Consider the following 18,219-nt stretch of genomic DNA (forward strand, 5'->3'; position numbering starts at 1 on the left):
TAAGATGTTATATAAAAAACGTTAAAAATATTTACATCTTTATAAATCCTAATTTATTTTAGCTGATACACCAATTGAAGTTCCACTGAACTGTGTTTACTGAATCATAGTTCTACTGAATACTCTTAATGCCCTTTGGATAGGCCTAGAAAACCCTGGCAAACCGGAAATATTAATGCCAGGAAGACCAGTCCAAGCCAAAGTTTACAACCACACTGATCCCAAGACAACTTATATAGTCATCAGAAAAATGAGTTTTGGCCACTTTTCTGTCTCCTAGAAACAGTGTTGACAAAACTAGAAAATTCCAATATCACACAGAAAAGTACTAGAACAACAATGGGCTAGATGATCTTATGCCCACAGGCTGTCTAATACTTTGAGGCATACAAAGTTCTTCCCCTCCTGTCTTCATTCTTTGCCTATGGTCTAAACCGTTTTACACTTGTCTCAGATCTTCCTACAATGTGTTGTTTTTCCTTGAATGTAGTTCCCCCCTTCCTCCATCATTATATTATTAGCACTGGAAGGTACTTCTTTATGAGGGTGGTGGTAGTGTTGTCTGCTATAATCTAAACCATACGTGTTGAAACTCTCACTTCATTTTTGGTTCATCTCGATTTTGCAGTAAACAAAATATAAGTATTTTTTAAATTTCCACTTACTATGTCATTTATTTTCTAAAGTATTATCGATTTAATTGTGTCCCCAAAGAAGATATACTGGAATCCTGACCCACAGAGCCTCAGATATGACTTTATTTGGAAACATATATGGAAAATCATGTACTGAGAGACCCTCCTAATAAGCCCGAGTGAATTTGTGTCATTACTTCCTAATGCATCTTATTTTTATATTACTGTTATTCTAATCATCATGTTAAGAAACATCTAAGAACAGAAATTGAATGCAATTTGCCTAAAAGTTCAGTTATCCAGACTCCAGCTTGGTAACCAAATATAAATTAAAAATGTTCTGACAACAAAAATTCTGGACTTAAAATATATTACCTTAAATCCATGCACCCACCTCAATGGAAATCCTTTGGGCTCTCATTCAAAGCCTATGCCCTAATTTATAGACAGGTCTACAAGCAAAATTCACTATTTTCAGATCAAATACACAGAAATGTAAGAAATTCCTCAAATTTGGTATATTCTATTTTTGAAACAAAGTAAACAAGAAAATGCTAAATATATTCTGAATAGTACCAGTAGATTAAATTTCCACGCATTAAAAACTTATATTAGCATTTTAAAATTCTGAGTTTTTACCTGTGTATACATCTTTCATAGTAAATGCTGTACATTTATAAAAATGTATTCTTTCTAGGTTATCACTTTAAATCAAAGATATTTTCCATGCCATTACTTATTGGCCATTACAACCATTTTAATGTCTCAATAATATTCTACTTTTTAATTTCATTCCATTAAAACTATAAATTAAAATACATAGATAGCAACAAACAATGGCAGATGGAACTGTAGCTTACAGGGATGAGGTTAGTGATTATTTAAAGTTGATATGTATATCAGTTTGTTCTCATACTGCTATAAGAACTGCCTGCGACTGGGTAATTTATTTTAAAAAGAGATTTAATTGATTTACAGTTCTGCATGGCTGGAGAGGCCTCAGGAAACTTACAATCATTGCAGAAGGGGAAGCAGGCATGGCCTTTCTTGTGGAAACTGAGAAAGATTGCATGAAGGAGGAACTGTTGAACACTTATAAAGCCATCAGATTTCGTAAGAATTCACTCACTATCACAACAACAGCATGGGGGAAACAGTTCCCATGATCCAATCACCTTCCACCAATTCTGTCCCTCAAAATATGTGTATTATGGGGTTTACAATTCGAGATGACATTTGGGTGGGGACACAGAGGCAAACCATATCAATAAGTAAACTCTCACACAACAATACAATATTCCTCAATAGCTATTGGATGATTTATTGTAATACTGTATGACTAGAGTTATTCAAAAGGTTTTAATTTTATGTATCTGTTGTTTACTAAGTCTGAAAAGTATGCAATATGCAAGACATGTTAGTCATATTTGTAGAATATTTAGAAATACTTTAGCTTAATAGAAGATATTTCAGATATAGAAAAGTAACTAACCACACTTGCTTGACTGGGACAGGCTAAGTGTATAAAACACTTTGCTGCCCAAATTTCCAGCTCCGGTTGCAGCTAGAAACCAGTCCTTATACTGGGAAATAAACCATGCACTGTTCTGGTGGGAAAATCCCTGCTGGTAAGGAAAGATTAATATAACCCAAGTCACAAGACTGCATGGGATCCAACAAGTGGTAAAAATTGCCCCATTCTGCAATGAAACTAGATTTTGAAACTCCTTTGGAAAGACTCTCTTCCTTACAAAACAAAAATAACAGAAATCAATTGAGCGATGTATTAAACTAATTATTAAAACATGTATAAGTGACTTAGGAAACATACATTTTCTTCTCAGAAAAACAATTACAGATGACTAGACCTACTTAAATTTAAATCTCCCAACTTGCTAACTTCTGGATTTGTTTTAATGGTAAGGGAAGGGGAAATATGATTTGTTTTTAAAGAAGCATGAACTGAATCAGACAATTGATACACATCACTCAATTTAGTAATTACGACATTGCTATGGAGTATTGAGGAAACAGTCCATGAGAAAGATACATGGTTATTAAATGGAACACCCAAGATTAAAATTTTGATACTCCTTCCTTCCTGTATTCTACTAACTTGATACGTCTTTCTCAAGTTCAAAGAGCCACAAAGGATCCTTCAAAACTATTAGGACACTTTCTTTCTTTCTGATTTAAACTCTAGCTGGAACTATTTCAGTTGCTCCTGTATGTCTCTCAAATGCATCAAAATTTAGTTCTCAGTATCTGCAATCTATGGTCTAGCAGCAAAGGAAAAGAATGTAAAAAGAGGAATAAAGAAAAATAGAATAGTACAGTTGAAAAAAGATAAAAAGATGTAGAAGAAGAGAAAGTAGATGAGAAAAACAGAAACACAGCCCCAATTCCCTACATTTTAGCTACTGTACTTGAGAAATGTACTGATAGTGTGTTTCAAGAGCTCCCACCTTAACTGGAGTTCCAGCACCGGAGTGGCTAGCAAGAAGAGTGGGACATAGGTGGATACAGTGTGCCTTCCCCAGGATACTTCTTTTACCTGCTGGGCAGACTGACACCTAATTGTCTGACCCATGACCAGGTGGCTCTCAACAGGAAAATAGTTTATATTGGAAGACAACTGTATTGTCTTGTGGATATTGTCTAACCTCTGCCCGCTTTATGCCATAACCATCACCTTGTCCCTGAACCTTGCATTCTCTCTGGCATTCTAGGGAAAACTTGGCCTCAGATTCTTCAGAGGGAAGACACAAACTGGTTATATAGCACCACAATAGGAAACAGGTTCAAAGATTTTTACTTACAGATTTCAGGCAAGGTGCAACGAGCTGGGAGGGCAGCCCACTGCCCCTGAGTCACATGAGGCAAGAATGAAGAGTCAAGAAGCGAAAGAGAGAGAGAGAGTGTGTGTGTGTGTGTGCACGTGCAAGTGTGGCAACTAGTAGTCTATGTAAGAGAATAGGCTGTGAGACACTTTAAGCTCCCAGGCAAATGCCTCGGTGATCCATGTATTAGTCAGCGTTCTCACACTGCTAATAAGGACATAACCCGAGACTGGGTAATTTATAAAGGAAAGACGTTTAACTGACTCACAGTTCCACATGGCTGAGGAGGCCTCACAATCATGGTGGAAGGCGAATGAGGAGCAAAGTCATATGTTACATGGTGGCAGGCAAGAGAGCTTGTGTGGGGGAACATCCAGTTATAAAACCATTAGATCTCATGAGACTTACTCACTATCATGAGAACAGTATGGAGGAAACCACCTCCATGATTCAATTATCTCCACCTGCCCTTGACACATGGACTTATTACAGTTCAAGGTGAGATTTGAGTGGGGACACAGCCAAACCATATCAGTTCACTTAAAGGAAATGGAGGGACAAACTGGGAGCCCAGTCTGTTAAATAAGAGAGAAGCCTCTAAGCTGTTATCTTACTACCAGCTTGAGCCTTTTGGGTGGCTGTTCTACTTCTAATGTCTACGCAGAAGCTTTGCTGTGATGTTCCCATGATAGCACGTGTGTGTACTCTTACATTTCATCTCTGTTATTTTTTAAGAGTCCTGGGTTAAGTTTTGAGTTTGTTGAGAGCTCTGAATGCTGACAAAAAAAATGGAAAAAGTAATTCTAGAATTTAGAGTAAGACCGATATATCACACATTGCATATTTCATCAACTGTCATCTCAGTTTCAATTTTTCTTTAGGATAAATCTGCCAGGAAGTCAGCCAGTCTTCATATCTTGACTTCATTATCTCTGCAGTATTTGGTACCATAAAATACTTTTTGAAAAGAAGCAGAAGGAAATGCAACTGCATACCGTATCCTGTGTGATGTCCATGGGATTTGCATTTATTGCCTCTGCAATCTCATTCCTTATCAGTACTTGCAAAGTCCACTTATGACTGACAGTCCACTTAGCCAGCAAATGTGACATATTTTGTATTTTGCACTTTAAAAACGATCTAAAATACATTAGCAATTCTTTGAAAACATGGCAGTGTAACCTGAAAAAAAAAAAAAAAAAAAAAAAAAAAAAAGGACAGTACTGTCATTCAGTATACTCCAGTTGCAGTCCATTGTCTGAATCCAGATTCAGGATTCAAGGTCTACCTGTGCTACTTTCTGGCTGGGTAGCATGGAGAAATTCACTTAAGCTGTCCGTGTTTCATTTTCTATTTGTAGAACAGAGAAAACAATACCTGTCTCCTGGTGATTCAAGGAGGTAATTCTTGGAAAAGTGTATAATATCATGCCGTCCTTTGCAGAGTACACTCAACAAAGTAGTAAACATCACTGTTATTATATTATTATTATTACTGTTATCACCAATGTGAAATACCTGAAGAAATAGTCTCACATAGCCATCAGTGTCTAGAAATATCCCATCCCTACACTGTTGACTATACAAGGTTTATTACTCCAATTTGTTAATAGCCAATTTGCTTCAAAACTGTACACGCATACAGGTCAGGTGAGAAGAACAGAAAATTATATCTCATTTGTGAATCAATTAAATAAAATGCATTTTGTATGTGGTTTCTAGATTGCATATTTATGCTGGAAAATATGGCCTAAATGAGCTTTGAGGGGCAGAATGTCTCGATAATCCTATACCACAGCTGTATGTTTCTCTCACAGAACATTTGTGGTCTCTATGTCTCCTGACACATCCTGTAGATACATAGAACTATTGCATTTCTGTATTTATTGCAAATCAGTGTTGATGCAACAAAAAAGTGACTATACACAGTTATCTTAAAGAATGAGGACTTTTACTCTGAAATAATGTACAATTTACTAATTCAAGATGTCTCTTGGATAGTTAAATATAAAGCCCAAATAATGAAGATGTCATGAAAGCAAGCCTTCTAGTTCACTTCGGCAATTATCTGTTTCCTATGTAGAAAACAGATACACTAGTAATTGCAAAATTGATACCTGCATGACTATTTTACCACTAAAAATTTGTGCTATTACCCTATGTGTAATATCAACCAAAAAAATTTAGTTCAATATATTTTATAAAAATGTATTTTAAGTTTCCTCCCTGTGGTTTGCTAAATGACAGTCATGTTACAAATCTGTAATAACATAGTTTGTCATAATTATGCTGAGATCCACAAAAGTAGAAGATGCTAACGGGCACTACTGTAAGAACTGATTTGTGGTGCATTCTTCTACAGTCACCAAAAATGACTAGGGAAAATGTCATGAGATCATTTGAGAAAGTTTTCAAAAGTGAATTAAAATTTCGTGTGGTATTATCACTGACTAAGCATTCCTGAAAAATCAGTTGAGGTTTCTCTGAGTAAAGTAAAGCTACACTGGGCATGACAGTACAACAAAGAGAACAATAAACCTCTTCAACCAGTGATAGCCATATATTATGTATGTTGAAGGGAAAGCAAACAAACAAACAAAACCTAGAATTTGTATCAATTAAGTCTGGGTACCATAAAGTAAGAAAAATAACTGTAATGAAAACGGAAGTAGGTCTTTCATTCTAAACTTCTACTTAATCTTCCATTTTGTCAGATTTAAGCTTCTACTCTTTCAACTGCCTTAGGTCTTTTGAGTTGCAAATATGTTCTCTTACTTTTAAGATGTAATTATCTTTTCCATAAAAAAAACCCTCCTGAACAATCTATTTTATTCCACTGGAAAAATGTTGAAATTCAAGTCAAACACCACTATTTGTTTTTTCCAGCAAGGCTTTCATAATGGAGTATTTCAGTTTGCTTAATTTACTATTTTTAAAAATTCCATATATTACTCTGTAATGCTCTAGTTTATGTAGTCAAAATTGTTGAACAACTCTTTCATAAAAGTATTTCCATTTTTTAAACTTTAATTTATGCCTTGAGTATCCCTATATTCTAACATCTCAGGGTTAATCCTTGCTGTTACACTCAAAAAAGTTTGAATATTGCAGCGATTATTATTAACAACATCTATCAAAAAAAACAAGGAAAACAACAATTTCTATTATTTCTGAATGTCCTCGAGGAATAATGGGAATCACTGTATCATGATTTTGCCTCTGCATCTGTGATTAATTTGTTTCATTTGCTGTAATTTTGTGTTATTAAAATCATATATTTTTATCAATTTCCATTTGTGACCTCTAACTTTGCTCTTGCATCAGTGACAGGCTGTAGCAAAATCTTAATTCACCATACCACAACTATGCTCCATTGTTCACAAAGGGAATTCGTTATCAGACCAGAGATAGTACAAAGTTAGTGCAAAGTCACCATCTAGATTACTAAAACAACTTTGAAAGTCAGGTGTATAACTATATTCATGATGGACAACACATTATTAGTATCATTATATGTAATTTAGATTCATAGCTTTTACAACATATTAAAAAAGTACAAAATACTAGTAGGCATCATCGGCTTTTATCTTTCAGCTTCTAAATATGTATTATAATAAGAGTAATAAAATCTATTACTGCTCAGAAGCTGAATCCTGTGATGTATAAAATAAATTAACATTATGCCATACACAAGCTTTCCCACTCATCTTTTACAGTAACCTTCAGTTTTCCAGTTGTAGACCACTTGCAGTAATTTGTCTTAAACCAGTGGTCACACATGCTAAGGATGTTGCACAGTTGCTGAGGGAAAAATAATCTGATGAAATAGAAATGAAAATGTAATAGATGTTTCATTCCACAGCAAATGTTTTTCAGACTGTAGACAGTCTTCCTGGAATGAGAAACAGATTCTGAATTCTGGAGATGAAGCAAAGAATATAGAAGGAAGAACTCCATTGTGCATCCAAAGCAATGCAGACGTCATCAAAATCCCTTAGCTCAAAGCCTAACCCAAAGCTAGAATTTTATCAACTTAATTCGAGTTAGGAACTTGGAATGATATCCACCTGGTTTGCAAGACCTTCACCAGATGCCAGCTCCCTAACTTTGGACTTCCTAGCCTCTAACACTGTTATGTACATATGTGTGTGTGTGTGTGTGTGTGTGTGTGTGTGTGTATTCTTTCTCAATTACCCAGTCTGTGATATTCTGTTATGGTAACACAAAACGGACTAAGACAAGCCCTTAATTATACATCAGGGATTTTTGTTCAATATGAAACTTTTATAAGGCCTTAATTCAATTTGAAAGAAAAGAACAAACCTTTGATATTTTCCAAAAACCAAAGATGTTCCCTCTGTAGCTCTCTCTCTCTCTCTCTCTCTCTCTCTCTCTCTCTCTCTCTCTCTATTTATTTTTGAGACAGAGTCTCGTGCCCAGGATGGAGTAAAGTGGTGCAATCTCAGCTCACTGCAGCCTCCAACTCTCAGGTTCTAGTGATTCTTCCTCAGTCTCCCGAGTAGCTGGGATTACAGACATGCGCCAGTATGTCTGGCTAATTTTTGTACTTTTAGTAGAGATGTAGTTTCACCATGTTGGCCAGGCTGGTCTCAAACTCCTGACCTCAGGTGATCCATCCGCCCCAGCCTCCCAAAGTGGTGGCATTACGGCATGAGCCACCATGCCCAGCCTTTCTCTCTTTAATATATACCATATTTTGTATTATTGTCATTGCATTTAATATATAGCTCACAGTCCACAGCCTCACATACACACACACACACACACACACACACACACACACACACACACACAGAGGCACAAAAGTCATGGTAGGGGCCAGGCGTGCTGGCTCATGCCTGTAATCCCAGCACTTTGGGAGGCTAAGGCGGGCAGATCATCTGAGGTTGGGAGTTCGAGACCAGTCTAACCAATATGGAGAAACTCCATCTCTACTAAAAATACAAAATTAGCCGGAGTGGTGGTGCAAGCCTATAATCCCAGCTACTGGAGGCTGAGGCAGAAGAATCGCTTGAACCTGGGAAGCAGAGGTTTCAGAGAGCTCAGATCTCGCTCCTGCACTCTAGCCTGGGCAACAAGAGTGAAGCTCTGTCCACCTCCCCCACAAAAATAAAAGTCATTGCAGGTTGTATAATGGCCCCCAAGGATATCAAGCTCCTAATCCCTGGACATGTGAATGTTACCTTCTATCGAAAAAAAAAAAATAAAACTTTCCAGATTTGATTAAAATAAGGATATTGAGATGGTGAGATTATCCCGGAAAATGTAGGAGGGCTCTAAATGCAATCAGAAGTGTCCTCAGAAGAGGGAAGCAAAGCCAGATTAGACTACAGAATGGAGAACAGACCACGTGATAACAGAAGCGGAGAGAGACTTGAAGATGCCACGCTCCTGGCTCTGAAGATGGAGAAAGGGGCTGTGAACCAAGGGATGCAAGGAGTACAGCTCTAGACACTGAAAGTGTCGGGGAAACATGTTCCCAGTGAAGAATACCATTGGGAATAATACAAAATATGGTATACACAATGATATGGTATATGTTTGAAATACAATAATACAAAATATGGTATATATTTGAAATGGCTTCCAGTTTCAAATATCATTACATTTAGGGAACAGAATAATTTCTTGGCAAAAGCTGAACGTATATTACTTAAAGTTGTCTCAAGAACTGCCCTACTTCTAATAGGTTCTGTTCTACCCTGACTGATGAAGAGGCAGCAGAAATATTTTCTATCACAGGCTCTTATATCTCTAACTTCTCCCTAAATCTTTCCAGAGATTATGGGATCAGAAATGGGCAAAGGAAACATATGCAGTCAATTTCTAGATGGCCAGGGACCCAAGGCCTAGAAAAACTGTGAAGATATAATAATATATCTATCTCAGGAACATGTGCTGAGTTTGCCAGAAAATAAGAAGGAAGAGATGTCACAGCACATTTATAAGGTCTAGGAATTATGAGGCAGTAGGAGAAGCCAATTGAGAAGATACACACAAACCAGAATACAATTAAAGTGAAACCATGATGTCCAGAAAAAAAAGACAGAGAGAATGTATCACTCCCATGGTGTCTGTGGTTCAAGGACATTTTCTGTCCGTAACAAGTCTATGAGGATCTCTGCACCTGGTAATAAAAATGGCCCTGGCTGCAGTAACGTAAATACTTCCAAAAATATTGTTTGAATTTTTGAATGTACTTATTTTAATCAGATGCTCTACACTGTACTTTCTATTTCTTTCTTTCGTTTTTGATACCAATTCTCGCTTAGTTGCCCAGGCTGGAGTGCAGTGGCATGATCTTGACTCACTGCAACCTCCAGCTTCTGGGTTCAAGCGATTTTCCTGCCTCAGCCTCCCCAGCAGCTGGGACTACAGGCATGTGCCACCATACCTGGCTAATTTTTTGTATTTTCAGTAGAGACGGGGTTTCACCGTGTTAGCCAGGATGGTCTCCATCTCCTGACCTCGATCTCCTGATCTTCCTGCCTCAGCCTCCCAAAGTGCTGGGGTTATAGGCACTAGCCACCGTGCCTGGTCTCTCTCTCTGTTTTTAAATGACACTATTAGAATTTGAGTATATTTTGTATGACTTTGAAGTAATGGTTAAATCTCACGCTTCCTGAATCATATAGGGTGTACAGGTATCATGTGAAGCCTGGGCTTTGAAATAGGACACATTCAGTTTGTGCTCAACTTTTTCACGTACCATCTATGGAACCTTGGCATGTAACTAAACCAACTTACTCAGATCTAAGGTTACTCCATAGAGAAACTGTGTTGGTTCATATAAAGCATCTTACCCAATGCCCGACAAATAGTAACTGTTAAATAACCACTGGTCATTCTCTCTCTTGCCATTATGCTAGAAGAGAGTTTAGTTGGCCAGTAGAGTTTAGGAATGTAGGAGAAAATAATGGAGGAGGGATAAAATTAGAATGGTAAGTTTATAGAATTTTATTTTTCTACTGGTCATCACTAAACATTGCACTTCTTTAAAATCTAAGTTGTACAATACTAAGTATGGGGGTAAACCCTTGGCCCATTCATTTTCCCTGCTTCTGCTGCACTTTGCATTTCAGGGAGGCTCACCCCTATACACTCTTAAGCTACCGTGTCTGCTGGCTTTGGCAGGGATCAACCAGCAGAAATGTCTCACGGAAGACTGGAGCCTGGAAGAAGAGAGAAGCTAGAGTATTTCTTCCTCCTCTCTCTCCCTGCCTCTAGTGACATCACTGGTGTGCACCTGCATCTCTTCTACAGTTCCAGCTGCCACCAAATTGTTCCATTACAGATCAAGCTTTCCCCAGGTGACTATAAACGAATAACACCACTTCGTCCCTTGTCCTTTTATCCCTCTTGTCTTCCTAAGCTCTAGGTGGACTTAGTTTTTCATTTTGCTTCTCAGATCTTTCTTTACCTCGTTTCTATTTACTTCATTGGATGCTGACAGCTATAGTGTGGGGTAAATAAAAGCCGCCTCTCATCTTCTCTGAGCATCTGCATTAGTTCACACTTTGACTGCTTATTCACTATCTTTCTTCCCTATTCCATTGCTACTTTGTGAGAATGATATCCATGTTATTTTGATCACTGATATATCCTAAGTGCTTAGGACAAACAAAAAAGTCCTGAAAACATTGCTTGAACTTATGGTTGTTATTAAGGTTTTCCAATGCTAGCTACTATTATACTAGACTAAGTTGATTAAAGGTCTTCCAGAGACCTGGAAGATACTTAAAAATTACAGCAACTGTCCCTGTATTAGCATGCATTGCCAATAATAACATCACTTTGCCAAAATGGGGAGCACAATAGTCAATAGCATAAAAAGCAGATATCACATTTATCTTATTAATACCTTAAAATGAATTTTAAAATTAAAATGAGTTATTTAAGAATAAAAAAGTCAAATCAGACTATGAGGAAAACATTTGCAAACCACGTATCTTTTTATAAAGGTCGTGTATCCGAAATACACAAAAGATCTTGAAACTCAACCGTAAGAAAACAACTCACCTGAAAAATAAGCGAAATATCTGAAAGATAAAAGATACCTCACCAGAGAAGATATGCAATAGACAAAAAAGCATATGAAAATGTGCTCAACATCATTTGTAATTAGGGAAATACAAATCAAAATGGTAATGTGATACCACTACACACCTATTAGAATGACATACATCCATAGAAATCTGACAATATCAATTGCTAGTAAGGATGCATAGCATCAGGAACACTCATTTTTGCTGATGAGAATGCAAAATGGTACAGACACTTTGGAAGAGAGTATAGCACTTTCTTGCAAAGCTAAATAGAGTATTAATATGCAATTCAGTAATTTCACTCCTCGGTATTTATCCAACCGATTTGAAAACATCTCCATGCAAAAATCTGCATATGAGTTTTTATAGAAGCTTTATTCATAATCATGAAAAAATGGAGCAGCCAAGATATCCTTTAAATAGTAGAATATATAAACAAAATGTTTTACATTTATACAATGGGATACTATTCAGTGATAAAAGGAATGATACCAGTGTTTACCAGGGATGTGTGTGTGTGTGTGTGTGTGTTTATACATGTTTGTGGTTTTCTGTGTGAATTGGTGAAATATGGGAGAATTTTTCAAGTGGTGAAACTTCTGTACAGTATTGTAATGACAGAAATGCTATGGTATCTACGATACTGAAACGTAATGCTAAGTGACATTTTGCATTTGTCAAAACCCATTCCCATAACAAAGAGTGAATTTCAATTCATGCAATGTTTTAAACAAGCATTTAGGATATGGGGATAACCTAAAATGGAATGTAGACTATTACAAGAGAATTTAAATGTATTACAAATGTATGAAACAACCTCACTGAAGGGGATGGGGGAAAAAGGCACTGACTTAAGTAATTTTGAAGATGAGTGAAGTCTCTAAGAAAAAAGGTAAAAGTAGCAGTATATAAACACTGTACACTAGTTGATACAATTGTGTCCCGTGGGGTTCACTTAATAATTCTAATAATTCTAATTAATAATTCTATACTATACATATATAGTGTAATTAAACAAATAATGGGTGGTTAATGATAAGGAGCTAGGTTTCTCATTGGTGTCATGGGAGTTTACAGATAAGAAAGGATAAGAAGCTAGAATGATCCATGTGGCATGGATTAGCATTGAAGGGATCAACAGAAACTCAGGCTTACATTTATATAGATACAGATGACTAAATAGATAAATATTTATAGATAGGTAACACAGGTAAGTATATATACAGGTATTTCCTTGTTCTGCCAGTGGAGGGCCGAGAAGCAAAGACTTCAGTTACACTAAGCACACAGAACACATTATCCCATGAAAAGAACCAGGACTCCTTGGGAAAAAAGCTGGTTCTAGGACTAGGGCAGGTAATATACTTGAGGAGCCTACAGCACTGTGTAGTGTCATAAAGAAAGAAAGTAATCACCCTTCTTACCACACACACACACACACACATACACACACACACACAGAATGATGGGGTATGTCAAAGAAAAAAAAGAGCCAATGGAAAAAAGCTTCCAATGGCTAAAATTGAAAAACTTTTCAGCAAGAAGATAAAGTAGTGATTAACTATAATCAAAAAATATAAAATGAATATCCATGAGTCCATACTGACATAAATAAATGAATAAGTAAATGAATGAAGCAGAACAAGTGAATGAATGAAGCGTCTTCAACGCAGAAAAATGTCAAATAAATTAAGTAGATTTTCTGTCCTTACTACCCTTTCCTTAATTTGGGCTGCACAGAGTGACTTCTTTCTAAAGAATACAGTATGCAAGGTGGGTCGGGAGGATGAGTAACTCTGCCATGAAAAAAAAAAAAAAAATCTGACAGAAACTACTTCAGTGAGGAGATCAGGTAAAAAATAAGTCAGGTTGATAATACGGAGTATTGGCATGATGTAATAAGAATGGCTTTAGCCTTAGCTTTAGCTCTGTGGTCTTCTGCTCCAAAACTCACTCCTCTAGTCTATGCCTGAGTAAAACATCCGACAAATCTCAAATGAAAGGCATTTTACAAAATACCCATTCTACCAAATACCAATTCTCCTCAAAGCTCTCAAAACTTCAACAACGAAAGTCTGAGAAAAAGTTATACCAAGAAGAGACTAAGGAGATATGACTAATAAATAGAATACTAATCCTAAATGAGATGCTAGAATAAAAAACAAAGGAGATTAGGCAAAAACTAAGGCAATCTGAATAAAACATTAGAGTAGAAAATGTGTCAATATTGGTTCATTATTTTTGATAAATGTACCATACTAATGTAAACGGTTAATAACAAGGGAAACTGGGTGTTAAATTGTATTCTTCCATTTTCACGCTGCTGATAAAGACATACCCGAGACTGGTAATTTACAAAATAGAGAGATTTATTGGACTTACAGTTCCACCTGGCTGGGGAGGCCTCACAATCACGGCAGAAAGCAAAGCAGAGATCCTCTGTGGATGGCGGCAGGCAAAGAAAAAGCTCTTACTGCGGAACGCCTCCTTTTAAAACCATCGGATCTCGTGAGATTTACTCACCATTACGAGAACAGTGCAGGAAAGACTCGCCCCGTAATCCCGTTCCCTTCCACTGCCTTCCTCCCGCAACACATGGAAATTGTGGGAGTTACGATTCAAGAAAAAATCTGGGAGGGGACACAACCAAACTATATCACAAATAAATGGAATTATCTGTACTGTCTTTGAAATTTTCAGTAAATCCAAAACTACTCTCAAATAAAAATTTTATTACACAACGGAATATGATTCAGCTGTTTAAAAAAAAAAAAAAAAAGGAATCCTGCCACTTGCAGCAACATGGATGAAACTGGAGGTCATCATGTTAAGCAAAAGAAGCCAGGCATGGGTAGGTAAGTAACACATGTTCTCACTCAGCTGTGAGCTAAGAAAGTGGATCAAATGAAGCTAGAGTGTATGATGATGGATGCCAGAATTTGGGAAGAATGGAAGGGAAGGAGGATAAAGAGAAGTTGGTTAAGGCATACAAATATACAGTTAGATAGAAAAAATAAATTCTGGCATTCAAGAGTAAAGTAGGGAAAATATGGTTAGTAATAATTTGTTGTATATTTCAAAATGGCTAGAAAAGAACAATTGCAATGTTCCCAACACAAAGAAAAGATAAATGGTAGAGTTGATGGATATCCCAATTACACTGATTTGATCATTACACATATCCAGTTATCAAAATATCACCTGTACTCCAAAATGTATGTATAACTGTTATATATCAATAAAAATTATTATATATAAGACAATCACATCAAAATAAATCTATACATTCAAAGCAATTCAGATAAAATTATTCAAAGGAGTTTTTTACATAGACAAGCTAATTCTTAAAATTATATGAAAAAGCAACCATTCAAAAAATAGCAAAGAATTATCCAAGAGCAAGGTCAGAAGACTGCAATTAATGATGCAACAATTTTTGTAATTATTTTTCATAATATAATTCTATTTTAGGGATAATGTAATTGGGGAAAATGACCTATCTAATAAATGGTTCTAAGATAAACTTTCATTCAAAGATAAAAAATAAATTTGATTTCCATTTTACACTAACAATAAATGTTATTGGCATTAAAATACTAAATGTGAGCAATTAAAATACTTTGGAACAAAACAGAAAATAGTAACTTCATGACTGCAATATAATCAATAATTTTTAATAATGTATTTTAAAAATAAAAATCAAAATGGTAACACTCTATTCAAGCACACTGAAAAATAAATCTCTGTGTATCACAAAATGATTTAAAAGGCAAACCACAGACTGTATAAAAAAAAGGTTTGAACAAGGTGGCCATCAAAGGGACACAGATCTGAGATGATAAAGGTCTCTCACAATACAAAAATCAGACAGACAGCAAATAGTTAAGAACATAGGAGATAGTGGCAAAGACTATAAATAGGGAGTTCACTGAAAAGGGAAATAAAATGACCAATAAGAAAAACAGATAATCTACTTCATTGCCAGTGAGGGCAATGCAAGTTAAAACTATGAGAAACAATCAGTGTCTCAGAAGCATTGGTGAAGCTATACAGAAGCAAGAATTCACCCTCACTGCTTTTGAGATTTAGTTGGCACCAACATTCTAGACAGGAAAGTGGAAATATCCTTTTAAGATGGCTGTACCCTACTATCAAGGAATTCAATTTCTAGTTACATATTTTAAAGCAGTACTTAAAAAAATTGACCACCATTCCCAGTAAAAAAAAAAAAAAAAAAAAAAAAATTTATAGTACAATCTCATACAAACATACTTTTTTTTTAAGGAAAAAAAGATCCGTGAAGCAATACCCTTACTATGTGTGATACATTCAGACATTGTCTTTTCTCTCTTATTCCATTCCATTCTGTTTCAATTTTTAAATATTAAGAAGACATGTACAAGCATGTTTATTGTTTATTTTTTGTAACATTGAGAAAATATAAAATAGCTATCAAGTAAATAATGAATGTATAATGAAAATAAATGAACTAGAGAAAATTTTATCAACTAAGTAAATCTTAAAAATACATTGGGATAAAAATTCGACACAGAATCACACTTTCATATAAAATTTAATAACATACAAAATGAAATTATTTTGAGGTGTAAACATATTTAATAAAAATATTTGATATGCACTAGAATGATAACCATGAAATCTGGAATTTACACCTCTAGGGAGTAAAGGAGAGAGTGTGGAATTGAGAAATACTATAAAGGAGGTTTTAGTTATATTTATAAGGTTGTATTGCTTAAACTAAAGGATAAGCACTTGGGAATCCATATAGTATTCCACTTCTAGTGTGCTTAAAATATTTCATTATAATAAAAAGGAACCCGATATACAGAAATAATTATAAGGAGCAATCTTTCAAGCTATTGTGATACTTATCTTTGCGTAATAACTTTATTCAAGCTAAAATAATTAATTCAAACTTGGTGTCCTATTGGAGTTAAGATCTGGCATATTTCCAAAAAGCTCACTGAGTGAATTCATCATATTTACATCTGGTTTTGAACCTTTATTAAACCATCTTAAACTGTTCAGTGTTCCTTGTCACTGAAAGCCCAGAAGTGAATCGGTAGTTTTTCCATATGTAAGAAAAGTTTGCTGGTTGGGCATGGTGACTCACCCCTGTAATCCCAGCACTTTGGGAGGACGAGGTGGTTGGATCACCTGAGGTCAGGAGTTTGAGACCAGCCTGCCCAACATGGCATAACCCCATCTCTACTAAAAACACAAAAATTAGCTGGGCATGGGTGTGCGTGCCTGTGATCTCAGCTACTTGGAAGGCTGAGGCAGGAGAATCGCTTCAACCCAGGAAACAGATGTTGCAGTGAGCCGAGATCACGCCACTGCACTCCAGCTGGGTGACAGAGTAAGACTCCATCTAAAAAAAAAAAAAAAAAAGTTTGCTAACCACAGCATCTTACCAAAATTCTATGTGGAAACCTATGACTTTTTAAAGAGTAAACCCTCAGTTGCATGTGGATTTTACTCAAGCTGAATGTGTTTAAATATTAAATTTTCCTCAGGCAAAAATATACTTCCATTTCCAGGTTTTTGAACTAAAAATAAAATATCTTTAACAACGAATTTGGTGGACTAAAGAGTATGAGCTGAGTTGTTCAATTTAGAAGAATAGTACATCCAGACAGCATTGTAATGGCTCAGTAGTACAGAATTTAATGTGTGAATCTTTGCTTTATTTTATATGCTCACAGGCAAATCTGATTTATTTAAATTGATGCTTAGTTTTTAAGATATACTCAGTTTATTTGAAATTATAAATTGAGTTGATGACAAATATTATCAATAACTTTACTGTATATCTGTGTCTTGGTTAACTGATGTCCACTTGGAAAAGACAGAAGACAGGACAGTAGAGGCTATTGGATATCATGAAGACTGATAGCTTTTGCCTTTGTAGAGTGAAGCACATTTGCCATCGATTTAAATGCCGGCTGTTCATTTCAGGCAGAGCTAGACAAAATAAGAAAGAAAGTACAAGGAAATGATCTGTACCTTCAAAAAATGTGAATACAGGTACAGCAAGTTAAAATGTCAGTGAGTGGAATTTTCATGTTAAATACACGTGAAGAGGAAAAAAGGAGAAAACATACAAGTTGTAATTTTTTCTAATTTGAATCATAGACATTGCCACTTCATATAATTTTAAAATTTCTAAAATATTATATTTTGGTGTATAAATATGGAAATATGGAAAAATAACAAAATAACCTCCAATCGATCACAATCAAATATAAGAAATAGAATATTACCCATATTGTTGTAATTGTCTGTATATTCCTGCCCCCCGAATTTAATTCATTGTCTTCCCCCAAACCTGTAATTGATATAATTTTTGTTTGCTGCTTGTAAATTTAAAATAGTATCATGAATTTTTTAGCTTTCTACTTTCTATAATTCTGCCCTTCTTTTTTCTCTTATTCTTGATTATAAATTGTTTCTTTGTTACATTATTACATATTTTCAAACCACATGTTTTAATGTTACAAATTCTATTTTTCTATCCTTTTGTTTACACTTCGTAATTTCCTATGGAATTTTACAACGTGCAAAATTAATATTTTATCTCTTCTTCCAAATAAGAGTATCATAGTCTTATAAGATTTTAAGTCATCACCACTGCCTTAATATATAAATACTGTTTTTC

The 18,219-nt window shown here is 35.5% G+C and overlaps 1 long non-coding RNA gene across 10 annotated transcripts in view; it reads right to left on the minus strand.

Annotated features, from left to right (window-relative positions):
• Nucleotides 1-18,219, minus strand: part of LOC119626230 (uncharacterized) — a 198,410-nt gene that overhangs the window by 137,565 nt on the left and 42,626 nt on the right. For 6 of the 10 annotated variants that reach the window (XR_012090386.1, XR_005242392.2, XR_012090387.1 and 3 more), the window contains one exon: nucleotides 4,471-4,657. The exons of the other annotated variants lie outside the window; for them this stretch is intronic. This is a non-coding gene — a long non-coding RNA (uncharacterized lncRNA). The remainder of the gene's footprint in view (nucleotides 1-4,470; nucleotides 4,658-18,219) is intronic. 10 annotated transcript variants of the gene reach the window in all.

This window comes from Chlorocebus sabaeus, chromosome 21 (assembly GCF_047675955.1).
Source record: "Chlorocebus sabaeus isolate Y175 chromosome 21, mChlSab1.0.hap1, whole genome shotgun sequence".
NCBI lineage: Eukaryota > Metazoa > Chordata > Mammalia > Primates > Cercopithecidae > Chlorocebus > Chlorocebus sabaeus.